We start from the raw sequence: 13181 nt of genomic DNA, 5'->3' as shown, positions 1-13181 counted from the left end.
GAGAATAACAATCGCTCATTAAATTCTCAAGTGAACGTGCGGTGGGATATTTACCCGAGTCAAACAACCCATTATTTTGCCCATCTACAAAAAGCTGACCCAACGATCATGGATGATTGTAAAGGGATTTATCATGCGTAATGGGCTATATTACTCTAAGAAATGACTTATGCATTGGGAGTCAAGACTCAGTTAAAAATCCCTGCCTCCCCCTTTTTCCCGATGATTGCAAAACCTGATATATAAAAACTAAGAAGAGCTTACAATCCCTAAAAATTATAGAAACTCTTTGGAATTATCTGTCTCTACATTTGTGCATTGTGCATTTCCATTCTAGATGTACTCTTTTTTCTTAAACCAAAACTTTGAGTTTTCGTTCTCCCTTCATCCCGTAAACCAAAAAGGCAAATAGATCGCAACAAAATGAAATTTTTGGAGTGAAAAAATGTAATAAAATAACAAAAGTAAGTAAAGAAAATTTATTCACACACGACAAATGAACACAATAGTATTGTTGTCCAAGTTTTGGAAATTCCACTAGTTCAACCCTAACAGCTTGGAATTTTATAAGAAAGTTATTTCCTCCACAAATGCTTTAAAAATGGATTTGCATGTTTCAAACATGTTAAAGATGCAAATCACCTATGGATCCAAAGCTTTTGAAGAGAATAACAAACGCTCGATAAATTCTCAAGTGAACGTGCGGTGGGATATTTACCCGAGTCAAACAAGCCATTATTTTGCCCATCTACAAAAAGCTGACCCAACGATCATAGATGATTGTAAAGTGATTTATCATGCGTAACGGGCTATATTACCCTAAGAAATGACTTGTGGATTGGGAGTCAAGACTCAGTTAAATATCCCTGCTTCCCCCTTTTTCACGACGATTGCAAAACCTTATATATAAAAACTAAAAACACATTAGAATCCCTAAAAATTACAGAAACTCTTCTGAATTATCTCGCTCTACATTTGTGCACTGCGCATTTTCATTTTAGATGTAATTTTTTTCATAGATCAAAACTTTGCGTTTTCGCTCTCCCTTCATCCCGTAAACCAAAAAGCAAATAGATCACAACAAAATGAAAATTTTAGAGTTCATGTACGGAAAAAAATTTAAAACAAAAACAAATGTAAGTAAATAAAATTTATTCACACACCACAAATGGATACAAAAGTTTTGTTGTCCAAGTTTGGGAAATTCCACTAGTTCAACCCCAACAGCTTGGAATTTTATAAGAAAGAGATTTCCTCCACACATACTTAAAAAATTGATTTGCATGTTTGAAACATGTTAAAGATGCAAATCACCTATGGATCCAAAGCTTTTGAAGAGAATAACAAACGCTCATTAAATTCTCAACTGAACGTGCGGTGGGATATTTACCCGAGTCAAACAAGCCATTATTCGTCCCATCTACAAAAAGCTGACACAACGATCATAGACGAATGTAAAGTGATTTATCATGCGTAACGGGCAATATTACCCTAAGAAATGACTTATGGATTGGGAGTCAAGACTCAGTTAAAAATCCCTGCCTCCCCCTTTTTCCCCATGATTCCAAAACCTGATATATAAAAACTAAGAATAGCTTACAATCTCTAAAAATTATAGAAACTCTTTGGAATTATCTGTCTCTACATTTGGGCATTGTGCATTTCCATTTTCGATGTACTCTTTTTTCTTAAAAATAAACTTTGAGTTTTCGCTCTGGCTTCATCCTGTAAACCAAAAAGGCAAATAGATCACAACTAAATGAAGGTTTTGGAGTTAAAAAATTTTAAACAATAACAAATGTAAGTAAAGAAAATTTAATCACACACCACAAATGAACACAAAAGTTTTGTTGTCCAAGTTCTGGAAATTCGACTAGTTAAACCCTAATAGCTTGGAATTTTATAGGAAAGATATTTCCTCCACACATGCTTTAAAAATGGATATGCATGTTTTAAACATGTTAAAGATGCAAATCACCTATGGATCCAAAGCTTTTGAAGAGAATAACAAAAGCTCTTTAAATTCTCAAGTGAACGTGCGGTGGGATATTTACCCGAGTCAAACAAGCCATTGTTTTGCCCATCTACAAAAAGTTGAGCCAACGATCATAGATGATTGTAATGTGATGTATCATGCATAAAGGGCTATATTACCCTAAGAAATGACTTATGGAATGGGAGTCAACACTCAGTTAAAAATCCCTGTTTCCCCCTTTTTCCCAACGATTGCAAAACCTGATATATGAAAACTAAAAAGACCCTAGAATTCCTAAAAATTACAGAAACTCTTTGGAATTATCTCGATCTACATTTGTGCACTGCGAATTTTCATTTTAGATGTACACTTTTTTCATAAATCAAAACATTGAGTTTTCGCTCTCCCTTCATCTCGTAAACCAAAAAGGCAAATAGATCACAACAAAATGAAAATTTTAGAGTTCATGTACCGAAAAAAATTTAAAACAATAACAAATGTAAGAAAATAAAATTTATTCACACACCACAAATAAATACAAAAGTTTTGTTGTCCAAATTTGGGAAATTCCACTAGTTCAACCCTAACTGATTGGAATTTTATAAGAGAGAGATTCCACCACACATGCTTAAAAAATGGATTTGCATGTTTGAAACATGTTAAAGATTCAAATCACCAATGGATCCAAAGCCTTTGAAGAGAATAACAAACGCTCATTAAATTCTCAACTGAACGTGCGGTGGGATATTTACCCGAGTCAAACAAGAAATTATTTTCCTATCTACAAAAAGCTGCCCAAAGAACATAGATGATTGTAAAGTTATTTACCATGCGTAACAGGCAATATTACCCTAAGAAATGACTTATGGATTGGGAGTCAACACTCAGTTAAAAATCCCTGTTGCCCCCATTTTCCCGACGATTGCAAAACCTGATATATAAAAACTAAAAAGACGTTAGAATCCCTAAAAATTATAGAAACTCTTTGGAATTATCTCGCTCTACATTTGTGCAATGTTCATTTTCATTTTAGTTGTACACTTTTTTCATAAATCAAAACTTTGAGTTTTCGCTCTCGCTTCATCCCGTAAACCAAAAAGGCAAATAGATCACAACAAAATGAAACTTTTAGAGTTCATGTACGGAAAAAAAATTTAAAACAATAACAAATGTAAGTAAAGAAAATTTATTCACTAACTACAAATGAATACAAAAGTTTTGTTGTCCAAGTTTGGGAAATTCCACTAGTTCAACCCTAACAGTTTGGAATTTTATAAGAAAGAGATTTCCTCCACACATGCTTAAAAAATGGATTTGCATGTTTGAAACATGTTAAAGATGCAAATCACCTATTGATCCAAACCTTTTGAAGAGAATAACAAACGCTCATTAAATTCTCAAGCGAACGTGCGGGGGGATTTTTACCCGAGTCAAACTAGCCATTATTTGGCCCATCTACAAAAAGCTAACCCAACGATCATAGATGATTGGAAAGTGATTTATCATGCGTAATGGGCAATATTACCCTAAGAAATGACTTATGGATTAGGAGTCAACACTCAGTTAAAAATCCCAGCTGCCCTCTTTTGCCCGACGATTGGAAAACCTGATATATAAAAACTAAAAAGACCTTACAATCCCTAAAAAATACAGAAACTCTTTGGAATTATCTCGCTCTACATTCGTGCAATGTTCATTTTCATTTTAGATGTACACTTTTTTCATAAATCAAAACTTTGAGTTTTCGCTCTCCCTTCATCCCGTAAACAAAAAAGGCAAATAGATCACAACAAAATGAAACTTTTAGAGTTCATGTACAGAAAAAAATTTAAAACAAAAAAAAATGTAAGTAAAGAAAATTTATTCACTCACCACAAATGAATACAAAAGTTTTGTTGTCCATGTTTGGGAATTTCCACTAGTTCAACCCTAACAGCTTGGAATTTTATAAGAAAGAGATTTCCTCCACACATGCTTAAAAAATGGATTTGCATGTTTGAAACATGTAAAAGATTCAAATCACCTATTGATCCAAAGCTTTTGAAGACAATAACAAACGCTCATTAAATACTCAAGTGAACGTGCGGTGGGTTTTTTACCCGAGTCAAACTAGCCATTATTTGGCCCATCTACAAAAAGCTGACCCAACGATCATAGATGATTGTAAAGTGATTCATCATGTGTAATGGACAATATTACCCTAAGAAATGATTTATGGATTGGGAGTCAAGACTCAGTTAAAAATCCCTGCCTCCCACATTTTTCTCGACGATTGCAAAACCTGATATTTAAAAACAAAGAAGAGCTTACAATCCCTAAAAATTACAGAAACTCTTTGGAATTATCTCTCTCTACTATTGTGCATTGTGCATTTCCATTCTAGATGTACTCTTTTTTATTAAAAGAAAACTTTGAGTTTTCTCTCTCCCTTCATCCACTCAACCAAAAAGGCAAATAAATCACGGCAAAATGAAAATTTTGGAGTTAAAAAATTTAAAACATTAATAAAAGTAAGTAAACAAAATTGATTCACACACCACAAATGAACACAAAAGTTTTCTTGTCCAAGTTTTAGAAATTCCACTAGTTCAACCCTAACAGCTTGGAATTTTAAAAGATAGTGATTTCCTGTACACATGCTTTAAAAATGGATATGCATGTTTTAAACATGTTAAAGATGCAAATCACCTATGGATCCAAAGCTTTTCAAGAGAATAACAAATGCTCATTAAACTCTCACGTGAACGTGCGGTGGGATATTTACCCAAGTCAAACAAGCCATTATTTTGCCCATCTACAAAAAGCTGACCCAATGATCATAGATGATTGTAAAGTGATTTATCATGCGTAACAGGCTATATTACCCTAAGAAATGACTTATGGTTTGAGAGTCAACACTCAGTTAAAAATCCTTGCTTCCCCCTTTTTCCCGACGATTAGAAAACATAATATATAAAAACTAAAAAGACCTTAGAATCCCTAAAAATTATAGAAACTCTATGGAATTATCTCGCTCTACATTTGTGCAATGTTCATTTTCATTTTAGATGTACACTTTTTTCATAAATAAAAACTTTGAGTTTTCGCTCTCCCTTCATCCCTTAAACCAAAAAGGCAAATAGATCACAACAAAATGAAAATTTTAGAGTTCATGTACGGAAAAAAATTTAAAACAATAAAAAATGTTAGAGAAGAAAAATTATTCACACACCACAAATGAATATAAAAGTTTTGCTGTCCAAGTTTGGGAAATTCCACTAGTTCAACCCTAACAGCTTGGAATTTTATAAGAAAGAGATTTCCTCCACACATGCTTAAAAAATGGATTTGCATGTTTGAAACATGTTAAAGATGCAAATCACCTATGGATCCAAAGCTTTTGTAGAGAATAACAAATACTCATTATATTCTCAAGTGAACAAGCGTTGGGATATTTACCCGAGTCAAAGAAGCCATTATTTTGCCCTTCTACAAAAAGCTGCCCAACTATCATAGATGATTGTAAAGTGATTTATCATGTGTAACGGGCTATATTACCCAAAGAAATAACTTATAGATTGGGAGTCAACACTCAGTTAAAAATCCATGCTTCCCCCTTTTTCCCGATGATTGCAAAACCTGATATATAAAAACTAAAAAGACCCTAGAATCCCTAAAAATTATAGAAAATCTTTGGAATTATCTCGATCTACATTTGTGCACTGCGCATTTTCATTTTACATGTACACTTTTTTCTTAAATCAAAACATTGAGTTTTTGCTCTCCCTTCATCTCGTAAACCAAAAAAGCAAATAGATCACAACAAAATGAAAATTTTAGAGTTCATGTAGGGAAAAAAATTTAAAACAATAACAAATGTAAGTAAATAAAATTTATTCACACACCACAAATGAATACAAAAGTTTTGTTGTCCAAGTTTGGGAAATTCCACTAGTTCAACCCTAACTGATTGGAATTTTATAAGAGAGAGATTTCCTCTACACATGCTTAAAAAATGGATTTGCATGTTTGAAACATGTTAAAGATGCAAATCACCAATGGATCCAAAGCCTTTGAAGAGAATAATAAACACTCATTAAATTCTCAACTGAACGTGCGGTGGGATATTTACCCGAGTCAAACAAGCCATTATTTTGCCCATCTACAAAAAGCTGCCCAACGATCATAGATGATTGTAAAGTGATTTATCGTGCGTAGGGACTATATTACCCTAAGAAATGATTTATGGATTGGGAGTCAAGACTTAGTTAAAAATCCCTGCTTCCCCCTTTTTCCCGACGATTGCAAAACCAGATATATAAAAACTAAAAAGACCATTGAATCCCTAAAAATTACAGAAACTCTTTGGAATTATTTCGCTCTACATTTGTGCACCGTGCATTTTCATTTTAGAAGTACACTTTTTTCATAAATCAAAAACTTTGATTTTTCGCTCTCCCTTAATCCCGTGAACCAAAAAGGCAAATAGATCACAACAAAATGAAAATTTTAGATTTCATGTACAAAAAAAAAATTTAAAACAATAACAAATGTAAGTAAAGAAAATTTATTCACTCACCCCAAATGAATACAAAATTTTTGTTGTCCAAGTTTGGGAAATTCTACAAGTTCAACCCCAACAGCATGGAATTTTATAAGATAGAGATTTCCTCCACACATGCTTAAAAACTGGATTTGCATGTTTGAAACATGTTAAAGATGCAAATAATCTATGGATCCAAAGCTTTTGAAGAGAATAACATAGGCTCATTAAATTTTCGAGTGAACGTGCGGTGGGATATTTACCCGAGTCAAACAAGCCATAATTTTGCCCATCTACAAAAAGCTGACCCAACGATCATAGATGATTGTAAAGTGATTTATCAAGCGTAACGGGTAATATTACCCTAAGAAATGACTTATGGATTGGGAGTCAAGACTCAGTTAAAAATCCCTGCCTCCCCCCTTTTTCCTAACGATTGCAAAACCTGATATTTAAAAACAAAGAAGAGCTTACTAACCCTAAAAATTACAGAAACTTTTTGGAATTATCTCTCTCTACAATTGTGCATTGTCCATTTCCATTCTAGAGGTACACTTTCTTCTTAAAAGAAAACTTTGAGTTTTCGCTCTCCCTTCATCCCGTAAACCAAAATGGCAAATAAATCACAACAAAATGAAAATTTTGGAGTTAAAAAATTTAAAACATAAAAAAAAGTTAGTAAAGAAAATTTATTCACACACCACAAATGAACACAAAAGTTTTGTTGTCTAAGTTTTGGAAATTCCACTAGTTCAACCCTAACAGCTTGGAATTTCATAAGAAAGATATTTCCACCACACATGCTTTAAAAATGGATATGCATGTTTTAAACATGTTAAAGATGCAAATCACCTATGAATCCAAAGATTTTCAAGAGAATAACAAACGCTCATTAAACTCTCAAGTGAACGAGCGGTGGGATATTTACCCGAGTCAAACAAGCCATTATTTTGCCCATCTACAAAGAGCTGACCCAACGATCATAGATGATTGTATAGTGATTTATCATACGTAACGGGCTATATTACCCTAAGAAATGGCTTATGGATTGGGAGTCAACACTCAGTTAAAAATCCCTGCTTCCCCCTTTTCCCGACGATTGGAAAACCTGATATATAAAAACTAAAAAGACCTTAGAATCACTAAAAATTACAGAAACTGTTTGGAATTATATCGCTCTATATTTTTGCAATGTTCATTTTCATTTTAGATGTACACTTTTTTCATAAATAAAAACTTTGGGTTTTCGCTCTCCCATCATCCCATAAACCAAAAAGGCAAATAGATCACAACAAAATGAAAATTTTATAGTTCATGTACGGAAAAAAATTTAAAACAATAAAAAATGTTAAAGAAGAAAATTTATTCACACACCACAAATGAATATAAAAGTTTTGTTGTCCAAGTTTGGGAAATTCCACTAGTTCAACCCTAACAGCTTGGAATTTTATAAGAAAGAGATTTCCTCCACACAATCTTAAAAAGTGGATTTGCATGTTTGAAACATGTTCAAGATGCAAATCACCTATGGATCCAAAGCTTTTGAAGAGAATAACAAATGCTCATTAACAAGTGGCGGGATATTTACCTTAGTCAAAAAAGCCATCACTTTGCCCTTCTACAAAAACCTGCCCAACTATCATAGATGATTGTAAAGTGATTTATCATGCGTAATGGGCTATATTACCCTAAGAAATGACTTATGGATTGGGAGTCAAGACTCAGTTAAAAATCCCTGCTTCCCCCTTTTTCCCGATGATTGCAAAACCTGATATGTAAAAACTAAAAGGACCTTAGAATCCCTAAAAATTACAGAAACTCTTTGGAATTATCTCGCTCTACATTTGTGCAATGTGCATTTTCATTTTAGATGTACACATTTTTCAGAAATCAAAACTTTGAGCTTTCGCTCTCCCTTCATCCCGTAAACCAAAAAGGCAAATAGATCACTACAAAATGAAAATTTTAAAGTTCATCTACAGAAAAAAATTTAAAACAATAAAAAATGTAAGTAAAGAAAATTTATTCACACACCACAAATGAATACAAAAGTTATGTTGTCCAAGTTTGGGAAATTCCACAAGTTCAACCCTAACAGCTTGGAATTTTATAAGAAAGAGATTTCCTCCACACGTGCTTAAAAATTGGATTTGCATGTTTGAAACATGATAAAGATGCAATTCACCTATGGATCCAAAGCATTTGAAGAGAATAACAAACGCTCACTAAATTCTCAAGTGAACGTGCGGTGGGATATTTACCCGAGTCAAACAAGCCATTATTCGTCCCATCTACAAAAAGTTGACCCAACGATCATCGATGACTGAAAAGTGATTTATCATGCGTAACGGGAAATAATACCCTAAGAAATGACTGATAGAGTGGGAGTTGAGACTCAGTAAAAAATCCCTGCCTCCCCCTTTTTCTCGACGATTGCAAAACCTGATATTTAAAAACTAAGACGAGCTTACAATCCCTAAAAATTACAGAAACTCTTTGGAATTATCTCTCTCTACATTTGTGCATTGTGCATTTCCATTCTAGATGTACTCTTTTTTCTTGATACAAAACTTTGAGTTTTCGCTCTCCCTTCATCCCGTTAACCAAAAAGGCAAATAGGTAACAGCAAAATGAAAATTTTGGAGGTAAAAAATTTCAAACAATAAAAAATGTAAGTATAGAAAATTTATTCACACACCACAAATCAACACAAAAGTTTTGTTGTCAGAGTTTGGGAAATTCCACTAGTTCAACCCTAACAGCTTGGAATTTTATAAGAAATAGATTTCCTGCACACATGCTGAAAAAATGGATTTGCATGTTTTAAACATGTTAAAGATGCAAATCACCTATGGATCCAAAGCTTTTGAAGAGAATAACAAACGCTCATTAAATTCTCAAGTGAACGTGCGGTGGGATATTTACCCGAGTCAAACAACCCATTATTTTGCCCATCTACAAAAAGCTGACCCAACGATCAGGGATAATTGTAAAGTGATTTATCATGCGTAATGGGCTATATTACTCTAAGAAATGACTTATGGATTGGGAGTCAATACTTAGTTGAAAATCCCAGCTCCCCCCTTTTTCCCGACGATTGCAAAACCTGATATATAAAAATTAAGAAGAGCTTACAATCCCCAAAAATTACAGAAACTCTTTTGAATTATCTGTCTCTACATTTGCGCATTGTGCATTTCCATTCTAGATGTACTCTTTTTTCTTAAAACAAACTTTGAGTTTTCGTTCTCCCTTCATTCCGTAAACCAAAAAGGCAAATAGATCAATACAAAATGAAAATTTTGGAGTTAAAAAATGTAGTACAATAACAAAAGTAAGTAAAGAAAATTTATTCACACACGACAAATGAACACAACAGTTTTGTTGTCCAAGTTTTGGAAATTCCACTTGTTCAACCCTAACAACTTGGAATTTTATAAGAAAGTGATTTCCTCCACACATGCTTTAAAAATGGATATGCATGTTTGAAACATGTTAAAAATGCAAATCACCTATGGATCCAAAGCTTTTCAAAAGAATAACAAACGCTGATTAAATTCTCAAGTGAACGTGCGGTGGGATATTTACCCGAGTCAAACTAGCCATTATTTTGCCCATCTACAAAAAGCTGACCCAACGATCATAGATGATTGTATAGAGATTTATCAAATTTAACGGGCTATATTACCCTTAGAAATATCTTATGGATTGGGAGTCAAGACTCAATTAAAAATCTCTCCTCCCCCTTTTTCCCGACAATTGCAAAACCTAATATATAAAAACTAAAAAGACCATAGAATCCCTAAAAATTACAGAAACTCTTTGAAATTATCTCGCTCTATATTTGTGCACTGCGCATTTTTATTTTAGAAGTACACTATTTTCATAAATCAAAACTATGAGTTTTCGCTCTCCCTTCATCCCGTAAACAAAAAAGCAAATAGATCACAACAAAATGAAAAGTATAGAGTTCATGTACGAAAAAAATTTTAAAACAACAAAAAATGTATGTAAATAAAATTTATTCACACACCACAAATGAATACAAAAGTTTTGTTGTCCAAGTTTGGGAAATTCCACTAGTTCAACCCTAAGTGCTTGGAATTTTATATGAAAGAGATTTCCACCACACATGCTAAAAAATGGATTTGCATGTTTGAAACATGTTAAAGATGCAAATCACCAATGGATCCAAAGCTTTTGTAGAGAATAACAAACACTGATTAAATTCTCAACTTAACGTGCGGTGGGATATTTACCCGAGTTAAACAAGCCATTATTTTGCCCATCTACTAAAAGCTGACCCAACGATCATAGATGATTGTAAAGTGATTTATCATGTGTAACGGGTTATATTACCCTAAGAAATGACTTATGGATTGGAGTCAACACTCAGTTAAAAATCCCTGCTTCCCCCTTCTTCCCGACGATTGCAAAACCTGATATATAAAAACTAAGAAGAGCTTACAATCCTTAAATATTACAAAAACTCTTAGGAACTATCTGTCTCTATATTTATGCATTGTGCATTTCCATTCTAGATGTACTCTTTTTTCTTAAAAATAAACTTTGAATTTTCGCTCTGGCTTCATCCCGTAAACCAAGAAGGCAAATAGATCACAACAAAATGAAGGTTTTGGAGTTAAAAAATGTAAAACAATAAAAAATGTAAGTAAAGAAAATTTAATCACACACAACAAATGAACACAAAAGTTTTGTTGTCCAAGATCTGGAAATTCCTCTAGTTAAACCCTAACATCTTGGAATTTTATAAGAAAGATATTTCCTCCACACATGCTTTAAAAATGGATATGCATGTTTTAAACATGTTAAAGATGCAAATCACCTATGGATCCAAAGCTTTTGAAGAGAATAACAAAAGTTCATTAAATTCTCAAGTGAACGTGCGGTGGGATATTTACCCGAGTCAAACAAGCCATTATTTTGCCCATCTACAAAAAGTTGACCCAATGATCGTAGATGATTGTAAAGTGATGTATCATGCGTAACGGGCTATATTACCCTAAGAAATGACAGATGGATTGGGAGCCAACAGTCAGTTAAAAATCCCTACTTCCCCCTTTTTCCCGACGATTGAAAACCTGATATATAAAAACTAAAAAGACCTTAGAATCCCTAAAAATTTCAAAATCTCTTTGGACTTATCTCGCTCTACAATTGTGCACTGCGTATTTTCATTTTAGATGTACACTTTTTTCATAAATCAAAACATTGAGTTTTCACTCTCCCTTCATCTCGTAAACCAAAAATGCAAAAAGATCACAACAAAATAAAAATTTTAGAATTCATGTACGGAAAAAAATTTAAAACAATAAAAAATGTAAGTAAATAAAATTTATTCACACACCTCAAATGAATACAAAAGTTTTGTTGTCCAAGTTTGGGAAATTCCACTAGTTCAACCCTAACAGCTTGGAATTTTATAAGAAAGAGATTTCCTCCACACATGCTTAAAAAATGGATTTGCATGTTTGAAACATGTTAAAGATGCAAATCACCTATGGATCCAATGCTTTTGAAGAAAATAACAAACGCTCATTAAATTCTCAACTGAACGTGCGGTGGGATACTTACCCGAGTCAAACAAGCAATTATTTTGCCATCTACAAAAAGCTGACACAACGATCATAGATGAATGTAAAGTGATTTATCATGCGTAACAGGCGATATTACCCTAAGAAATGACTTATGGATTGGGAGTAGAGACTCAGTTAAAATTCCCTGCCTCCCCCATTTTCCCGATGATTACAAAACCTGATATATAAAAACTAAGAAGTGCTTACAATCTCTAAAAATTACAGAAACTCTTTGGAATTATCTGTCTCTACATTTGTGCATTGTGCATTTCCATTTTCGATGTACACTTTTTTCTTAAAAATAAACTTTAAGTTTTTGCTCTAGCTTCATCCCGTAAACCAAAAAGGCAAATAGATCACAACAAAATGAAGGTTTTGGAGTTAAAAAATGTAAAACAATGACAAATGTAAGTAAAGAAAATTTAATCACACACCACAAATGAACACAAAAGTTTTGTTGTCCAAGATCTTGAAATTCCACTACTTAAACCCTAACAGCTTGGAATTTTATAAGAAAGATATTTCCTCCACACATGCTTTAAAAATGGATATGCATGTTTTAAACATGTTAAAGATGCAAATTACCTAGGGATCCAAAGCTTTTGAAGAGAATAACAAAAGTTCATTAAATTCTCAAGTGAACGTGCGGTGGGATATTTACCCGAGTCAAACAAGCCATTATTTTGCCCATCTACAAAAAGTTGACCCAACGATCATAGATGATTGTAATGTGATGCATCATGCGTAACGGGCTATATTACCTAAGAAATGACTTATGGAATGGGAGTCAACACTCAGTTAAAAATCCCTGCTTCCCCCTTTTTCCCAACGATTGCAAAACTTGATATATAAAAACTAAAAAGACCCTAGAATCCCTAAAAATTACAGAAACTCTTTGGAATTATCTCGATCTACATTTATGCACAGCGCTTTATCATTTTAGATGTACACTTTTTTCATAATCAAAACTTAGAGTTTTCGCTCTCCCTTCATCCCTTAAACCAAAAAGGCAAATAGATCACAACAAAATGAAAATTTTAGAGTTCATGTACAGAAAAAAATTTAAAACAATAAAAAATGTTAAAGA

Source organism: Aristolochia californica, unplaced genomic scaffold (genome assembly GCF_029961685.1).
Source record: "Aristolochia californica isolate CCGP_79_NKW_82.1479 unplaced genomic scaffold, dmAriCali1.0.hap1 SCAF_1, whole genome shotgun sequence".
NCBI lineage: Eukaryota > Viridiplantae > Streptophyta > Magnoliopsida > Piperales > Aristolochiaceae > Aristolochia > Aristolochia californica.
The sequence above is the reverse complement of the archived record's forward strand: the minus strand, read 5'-3'. Positions refer to the sequence as shown.